Here is an 8840-nt window from a genome sequence, read left to right as displayed (position 1 = left end):
AAGAAGATTGAGGGAGAGAGGAGAATGTTACCAAGCAATCCCAGGACAGGAAAATGCCTGGAGATTCAAATTAGCTGGCCCAAACTTTCTTCTTAAGTGGGGCCTAGTTTTCTATCCGTTGAAGAGCTTCTTTCTCAGCTTCTGATGAGAAGAAATCTGTACATTGTATTTTTTTTCACACTGCTTACCCTTTGACACGATATACAGGAGATAAGTGATTAATTAAGTAGCTCAAAATTGTAAAATCTGTCAGTGTGTTTTGTCTCATATTTGCCAGTAGCTGTCTGTAGGATGGGAAGGTAACTAGCTACAGCTGGAGTATAATTAAGATTTAGGGCTCCAGGACACAGGCTTATGTGGCAGAACAATTTATGATAAAGGATCAGTTTCTCATTGTACAATTCCTATATTTTTTAGACTGCTGTAAATTCCACATTATTCTGCACTTAAATTTGCTACTTTCAATGGAAATATCTTGTAGTAGTCAGTTTTCGAAAGTAGTTGGCATGCAAGGCTTGTCAGGTAAACCTAATAGATATTAAACTTGCATTGTAGGTCAGATTAGTTTATATTTGTAATTTGTCTTTGAGGCTGTTCAGACTTTAACTGATGACACTTTTGTGTCATCTCCTCCAGTGGTACAGTAAAATTAAATGACTTACTCAAAAGACAGCAGGTGTTGTTTGCTAAGAACGTCACCCATTCAGAAATCTCATTACAACGATCTGAAAGCTGTTCTCCAGCTAATGCTTTGGATGTATTTTTCTTACATCTTTCACCCAAACTATCCCCCTTTCTCCCTCCTAATCCAAAGGCAACAGACATGTCACTTTGTTTCTATTCAGTGCAACTAGGAGACTTGATTTGAAAGCTGTAATAGGACTTTCCTCCTTAATCAATGTCATTGTGAATTGTTTTCTTGAAATTCATGAATGCATAGATACATCTGAGTGCTTTTACTTAAGACTCTTTTTTTCAGAAGAAAGCTTCAGTTCTGCCAACTTTCAAGGTCACAGGTTAATCTGTGTTTTGGTATTACAAAGCTTTCGAAGGACAGCATTATTAAAATTTGCTTGTGGTTTTCAAAATTGACTCCAGCTTTCTTCCCGTTCATGAGATGTAGATCAGTAAAACGTAGGAGCCGTTCTAATATGCTTCGGATTATTGTGTGTTGTGCTTGTCTTCTGCTATGCTTTCTGTGAGGAACTTGCCTCTCTCTCTCTTGCTTTGCTCTTTATTTTGGTGGTAATAAATCTCTTCATAAGAGAATACTTGATATGATACTTGGGGCTGTGGAGGACCAGCACTTAAAAGAGTATTAGTTTTGCATTCAAGAAACATTTTTTCTTGAGCGATACAGACAGACCTGGTTGTATGGTAGTTCTTCTGTCTCTAGATGTTGGTGAACTAAAGGTTAAGTTTTATCAGCGGGGAAACAATGTTTTTCCCTTCTTTATTTAAAAAAAAAAAAAAAAAAAAGCTAATTTTCAGTGTCATACACCAATACTTGAACTGCCTGTGACATAATGTGCTAAGCAAACTGGTGTGCTCATGTACATCGTGATGTGCAGGCCTACCAGCCTTACAAAGTATTTCATAAATACATTATCAACCACTTGTGATGTGTACAGAAGTTGGAGTTAAGTTTTGTTTTGGTATATTTAAATATGTTTTGTCTTGTTATTACTTTGTACAATTTATGGTGCAAGTATTCCGACTTGCTGAACATTGTGCTTTATAGTATGAGAACTAAGTGTCTGGTTTTCAGTGACATAAAAATATTTCATCAGGGTACTTGATACAGCTCTCAATGCTCAAATATATGATTAATTTCTAAACTTTTGTTTCTAGATAAACAGTTGAGCAGTTAGATAAAACAGATGCAAAACCAAAAGATCATCTGGGGCACTTTCCTGCAGGAAGTATCATTTCATTCACTTAAGGGGTAAAGTCAGTTCTGCTGATGGCATGGTAATGTTGCCACTCTTCACATAACTAGCTGCATTTTATTTAGCTTCTAACTTGCTTATGTTATTCTGTGTAATGTTAGTTTATCCGTATGTTTTTAATGATGATTTGACTTGAATTCCCAGAAACTGGAAGGCAAGTGTCAAAGCAGAAGTGTTTGACTTGCTGGCATTTTTTTTCCTGGTATTTCTTGTAAAGTTACAGACAGTGAGCTTGCTGGTCTCTTCTGATGGGTCTCCATGTTCTCTATGTGAGTGTTTGATATGAGTCTGTGTTGTGGGAATGTTTGAAGAAAAATTACTTGTGCAAAAAAAAAAAAAAGAGCAAGATTTGCTGCAGTGTTTGGATTAATGCTTAATTTGGAACTAGGTAATTTGGGGGAAAATCATGTTAATTCTTGTACAGGATATGCCTTGCAGATTTTTATTTGTATGTGAACAGTGTGAATATTTAAAATGTCTTTGTTCTTTTCTGGAATAGATATGCACATTTGGAAGAAACCCTTTAGATAAACAAAAAGGCAAGAGGTGGTTTCATATTTTATTTTAGCACCTAGCATTTAATTATACGTTGCAATGCCACAAAGTCGGAACACTATTAAAAATGAAACTTGTTAACTTTTAAACTGAGGATATAAAATATCTTAAGTATGGACAAATAATGAAGTAACTCCTCCTGTTTCTATGCATTACTTCTGAAATGAAAAACATAGAGGCTTATATGGCATATATTGCATTAAAACAGCACTACCCTGTTGGTATTCAAAGCTAGTCACTTTTCAGTAGTAAGGAGCAGGTTATAATTAATCTACTTTTTCTAAGTAGATGATCACTCTATGGATCACTGTTATTTTGTTGTTTCTTTTTAAAGAAAAACAGGGTTTGTCTGTGGGGAAAATGTAATTAGAGAATGGTAGAATAGGATTTAAAAATCCACAGTGTGCTGAAGAGGCCATAATTTATTATAACAAGGTTGTTCGTAGAGGTTGAAATACATGTGTGGCTTCAATTGCATATGCAGCCTGGTTAGTGTCTCCATGCAGGGGTTTCCCTTTGAATGTTTCTGCCTTCCTATGCTTAAACCCAAGGATCACTGGTTCGAGGTAACAGACATTTTTCTCTTGATCAGTTTAGTCCACTTAAACTTTTAAAGAATTAATATACTGCTGTATTTTGTAAACCAGAAAATTGTCCCTTGCAATCATATGCTTGTTCCTGCATATTGCAGTCATTTAAAAGAGTAAAATCAAAAAACCCTTTTGATTCTTGGGTGTCCATCTTTCCCCTGCTCTTGTTTGCACCTTTTCTGTAAATAGGGGAAGTGAATACAGGGTTTTGGGACTTCGATCGCACCCCTTCTGTACCCCCTCTGCACGATGGTGTGTTGTTCCATGGTCTCATCTCTGCTTGTGTGTCTTCTAGGATTTCATTTGAGAGGCTTGTCGCGGCCCAAAGGGAGTCATTCAGGACGACCTCCCTCCCCTTGGGGCCAAACGACCAAGTTCGTGATGCCCTTGGACTGAATTAAGGTGAAACGACACCAGCCAACCAGTTTTAAGATTTATTAAGGAATCAAGTAACTAGACACGTCTCGCGTCACACGTTTAGGAAAAAGAGAGGAAAAGGAGAAGACAGAGAGAGAGAGAGAGAGAGAGAGAAAGGTAGATATCACCACCCATGGATCCAGCGGCGTCCCGTTGGTCCTCTTCTCTTGGGAGTCTCGGCGGCGGGGGTGGGGGGGGAGCAGCGGCAGGAAGCGCCCGTGTGGTTCCGCTGACTCCGCTCGAGTTCCTCAGTCGTCGCAAGCAAGCCCCCCCCCCCCCCGCTCACACAGTCTACAGTTTTTATAGGTTCTTGCCCCACCTCCGGGAGGTGCTTTCTCACATCCCATGCAGATTAACTGTCATGCGCAGTCCGCCCTCTCGGAACCTTCCAGAAATGGGCTGGGGCATCTGGGGGTCTCCTGCTCATGTGCAGATGGCAAATGAGTACGTGCGCTTCGTGTCCTAGAGATGACCTTCTGCCCTTTTCGTGCCCTTTTTACCTCGTGCAGGTGCACGAGGTTGTTTACCTCGTGGACGGCTCCCGGGGGCGCCGGCGCGGCATTGCCCGATGCGCCTTGGCAGCAGCGGCTTTGCAGCAGCAGCAGCAATGTCGAGACAAAACCGCATGTAGAGAACCGGTCCTCTACAAGGCTGCAGGCAACGGTTTTTTCTCCTCTTCCTTTGCTTTGATGCTTGCTGGGCTCTGCGCGCTGCCTCGCGTTGCACTGTTTGATGCCCGAGGACTGAGCGCCACAACCCGATGCTGGGCAGGACCGATGCAGGGAGCCACCCCGAGCTCAGGGCCCTGTCGGCATGCGGAGCAGCACCTCGGGGTGGCCCTGGCAGCACTGCGGGGCCAGCAGCCGTGCAGCTCACCTGCCCTCGTGGAAAGGTTTCAAAGTGCATGAGCTTGGCTGTGCCAGCGCCACCTCTGCTGACAGAGGAATTTCAGCCTCTCCTAAAGAGAGGAGGAACCGTGGTTCTCTCCTGTGCGCTTGTTGGAGTTGGTTATTGGTGGAGAGCGAGGCAGAGGAGGGGTTGTTTGTGCGTCCGTCCATCCTCCCGATGCCTCTCCAGGCTCTTCCAGGTATTTATTGTGCGATAGCTCTGATTATTTAATGTAGTTTGGGCAGCAAAATGAACCTGCTTCTATCCAAAGCCCTAATGTAAATTGAAAGCTGAGCTACCAGAAGGATAAGCGGAAAATGTTGAAAGTACTCAAAATCCTGGTGACTCCAAGGAGATCAGATTTCCTGCATAGCACAGACCATGAAGTATTACCAGGGAATTTTGGATCCAGCTCTGTAACATTTTAAGCCTTTTAGGGGACAGCTGTCTTTTGGTAGGGTGAAACTGCCTTTGCAAAGGGTTAAAGGAAGTAATATTTCCAAAAGCATAGAATGTAGTCTTTAAATGTTTTTTCCTGTTTCTATTCAGATTATATTTTACGTTTCCCTAATGTAAGGCTCTCTTTTTGTGAGAAAGCAAACAGCTGCATTACCAGCCTTCTGTACTATTTTAGTTTGGATCTAGTTGTCATAATTGAGCTAGCTAGCGAATATGTAATCAGAAAATGTTCCCCATTCGGACAGAAGTGCAGTTCAAGTCCTAGTCCACCAAATCGGAGAATATGCTTGCAAAGGACCCAAATTTATTAGTATGCAGATAATGAAAATATCTGCTGCTGGTCTATCATGAGTGGTAACAACTCCCGATGTTTTGAAGTTCAGTTTTCCTTTGTCTTAGGTCCTTTGGCAATGAAAAGGGACTTCTGATCTGCGTGGGCTTTTGCCAATAGGTGAGCTGATGTGGACCATGTGAGTTTTGTGAATGTGAGGAAGGAGCCTGTGAAGGCCCTGGTCTGTCAGCACCGGTGTTTGCCTGTGCACAGCAGGCATGAAAGTGAGCCCCAGTGGGAGGCCCCTTAGTGCCTTGGCGGCTTCTGGAGGAGCTGAGTTAGCCTGGTCTCGATACCCCTGTAAACTTGGGCCTGAGCGTTTTGTGTCTGGAGTGAGGTGGGATGAGAGGGAGCGATCCGGCTCGGACACAGGGCTGCTTCCAATTCACTGCTTCTCACAGAAGGAAACAAGGATGCTGTTTCATGTGCTTTATGCTTTTACATGTTTGCTGTTTTGGGAAGGCTTCTCCTTGAGGCAGTGTGTACAGTTGTGATGAGGAGAGAAAAGGATATTCAAAGAAGATTAACAGGAGCATTTGAGTGTGAAGGCTACTAAGGTTGTTGGGGAACCTTATTTCATAATGGGACAAAAAGAATATGATGTTTTAGAGTGAAGGAAAAAAAAGGTGGAGAGAAATTTTTAAAAGTGTGAAAGAACAGTTTGAATTGAAGAAAGGTGTTGGCCCAACCATAAACTGGCCATGAATAAGTTTTGAGGCGGGAGAATTGAAGATTTTTATCTGAAGAACTACTTGTAACATGGGAGTCTGGACAATCCCAGTTGTATGCAGCAGAGTGTGGTTTGTCACAGGAAAGAGCCTGAATTTTTGCTGGAGTCCTGGTCCCAAGTTCCCTAGTTAGCACAGCGAAGAAAGGTTCTCGGCTATTTTTGCTGTGTTGCGCATCTGTCTGCTTGGGCTCTCTGCTCTCCCTCGGGCTGAGCTGCAAGGCAGCAGCCTTGATTTCCGTTTGGACCCAAAATGCTAATGCTGCCATTTCTCACGAATGCTAGGAAAGAGCCTTTGCTTCTGAACTAGAGGCGCAGATGGCTAGAAAGTATCTGTGTGCACGTGTTTGGGAGACATGTTTTTTTTGAGAGAAAAAATAAATCTCTTCAGGGTGAGATCAGAACTGGGGTCTTTAAGATAACCTGCTGCCTAAAGGCAAGAGGCAAATCCCTTGGTCCATTTTATGGTCCATCTTCAGCTCCATCACAAGTTGAGCGAAACTGCTGCTTGATTGGGAATTATGTGCTATTATATAGGACTTTTTTCCCATGATGGCTTATTATTACTACTGTTTTACAGGCAAATTTGAGGCAGGGTCAAACCCTACCTTTCTGCTGAGCTGAGTTGCCAGGCCATGTAGAGATGGAGGGGACCTTGTTCCTGAGGGGTTGTCCTGCCCCTGGAACAAGCATCTCCTCTGGCCTCAGGCTGCACTAGCACAGCAAGGGCCTGGCTTCCCCAGCCCCGTGTCCATGGGAATGGGGCACTGGAGGCAGCCTGAAATGGGCCAAAGCCCTTCCACTGAGGTTTTGGGCTAGAAAAGCAACGATTGCAGCTGAGGAAGCAAAGCCTCAGATGTGTGTCGAGAATTTAAACACCTTCACCTTGTTCAGTGAAGATTTTGGAGGGGGAAAGGAGGGCTAAAGGATCTGCCAGCTGTGTTGGACTCTGTAGCTGTTTTACAGTTGTTTTGTAGTTACCTTGCAGTAACCTATTACCATTACAGTTGCAGTAACCCTATTACCTATTGCCGTTATTGACAGAAGCGCACAGCCCATGCTGCCTCCAGACCTAGTTGTCTCTGCCTTTTATTTCAGGGGAGAGAAGGGGAACGTTAATAGTAATCCAGCAGGATGATTTTTACATGTAAAAGGAAAATTTAGGAAGAAGAGTGGTAATGATAGGAAACAGAGTAAAACTGAGAAGGAGAACAGCAGCATCATTCAAGGGAGACCAGGGTGGCAATGCCAAGAATTTATTAAAATCATATGCTTGGTAGACAGATGGCTGTCATCCTAACCTCCCTAGTTAGGAGTTAGTTCCTCTTTGTGAAAAGGCATTTTTTTTTGTAGTTTTATTTTAAATGTCTGTTTCCCGTTGTTAATTTTGTCCAACTTTCAGTACTATTCTGTGCTACTGTAAATACTTCTTTTCTGAGAATTCAGTCCCTACAGTATTTGGAAGTAATAAATGCATGAACTATATATATTTTTTCAAATTTTAAAGTTTGATTCATCTTTCTTGAGCCCTGAGTTAACTCATCCATGTGAGTGAACTTAAAGATGATATATTTTATGCGTAAGTGACAGAAGAAAGTAAAACTAAGCAAAGTACTCTAGATGTTACACCAGAGTCAGCAGAAGAGCTCTCTGCATTGTACTGCAGAATATCATCTTTGCCTCTCTAGCCAAATTTGAAATATTTTCCTACCCTTTCTATATAAGCTTACATGAATTTACAGTGGAGGCTTTCTGACCACTTCCAGTTGTGCTCTTTGTCAGAGTTTTAAGGGTTTCTATAGTGCAATAAAATATCAGTTATAAAACTGAAAATACGTTTCAGTTTGGACTCGTCACTTTAAATTTCATTCCAAATCTATCTAACGTGGTATTTGGCTTGTTTGTAACTGGGGGAGATAATAACACAGGGTGGTGCAATGCTGCTTTTGTGTCCCATTGCCTGGCAGGGCCCAACTTGGTAGTGGATCAAGTCCATAGCTTTAAGCAAGGCTTGCTGTCAGCTGTGTGTGTGTGTGTGTGTGTACCTACACACATGTGTGTGCAAAACCCGCATCTAAAAGGCTTGTGGGGAGATACCAGCCAGAAATAGTTCCTCTCCGTGGGGCTGCTGAGGCAGCTCTGTGGCAGAAGGCAAGCAGGACTGCAGCTGGGGAGGTCTTCCAAGGCCCCCTGGTCCTGGGAGCATACGAGGATGTCTTGAATCTCCTGAGTGATACAAGACACTGCTTAAAACAACCACACATCCATCTTTAGTAATAAAGCTTGTATTAGCAGGGAGGATTTTGGTGTGGATTCTGTGCCTTTAAACAGTTTCTCTGCTGTGCAGAATGACTTTGAAATTTGTCCTTAGCCTGTAATTAAAAATGTCTCAGCTGGGAAGTCCTAAGCCCTTGTCTCCTGGTTGAGCTTTTCCCTGCCTGAGGCAGGACTGTCAAAAAACAAAACAAAAACAAACCTGCAGCTGCTGCAGTAGTAACTTTTTTCTTATAGAAAGGAAAAAAAGGAGAAGAGCAAAGCAGGAACATTTATGCATCAGACTGACTTAACTGGAGGAAGAGTCAAGTCCAAAGCCCAATGCCAGGAGTTATACCCTGTGGCTAATGTTTTCTGCTGGAGTTTTGCATAAATCTGGCACAGCTGCAAACCAGCTTGGTGACAGGAGCATCGCAACTGCTGCTACTGGGGAAGCTTTTCAGAAGTGAAGACAGGATGGTTGCAAAAGCACAGCCTCTTTTTCCCACTTAGAAGTAAAAATTAAATAGTGGAAGTCCTAATTCCGCTGTGTTTGGGCAGAGGATGAGGGAAGCCTAAAATTTGCTGGTGTGTAATGTTGTGCCTTGCCCGAACAAGGCACAGCCCATCGCTTCTTGCTGGCTGACAGACAGGATGGTGAGATGTTCAGT

Source organism: Dromaius novaehollandiae, chromosome 1, assembly GCF_036370855.1.
Source record: "Dromaius novaehollandiae isolate bDroNov1 chromosome 1, bDroNov1.hap1, whole genome shotgun sequence".
NCBI classification, from domain to species: Eukaryota; Metazoa; Chordata; class Aves; order Casuariiformes; family Dromaiidae; genus Dromaius; species Dromaius novaehollandiae.
Note: the sequence above shows the minus strand (reverse complement) of the source record.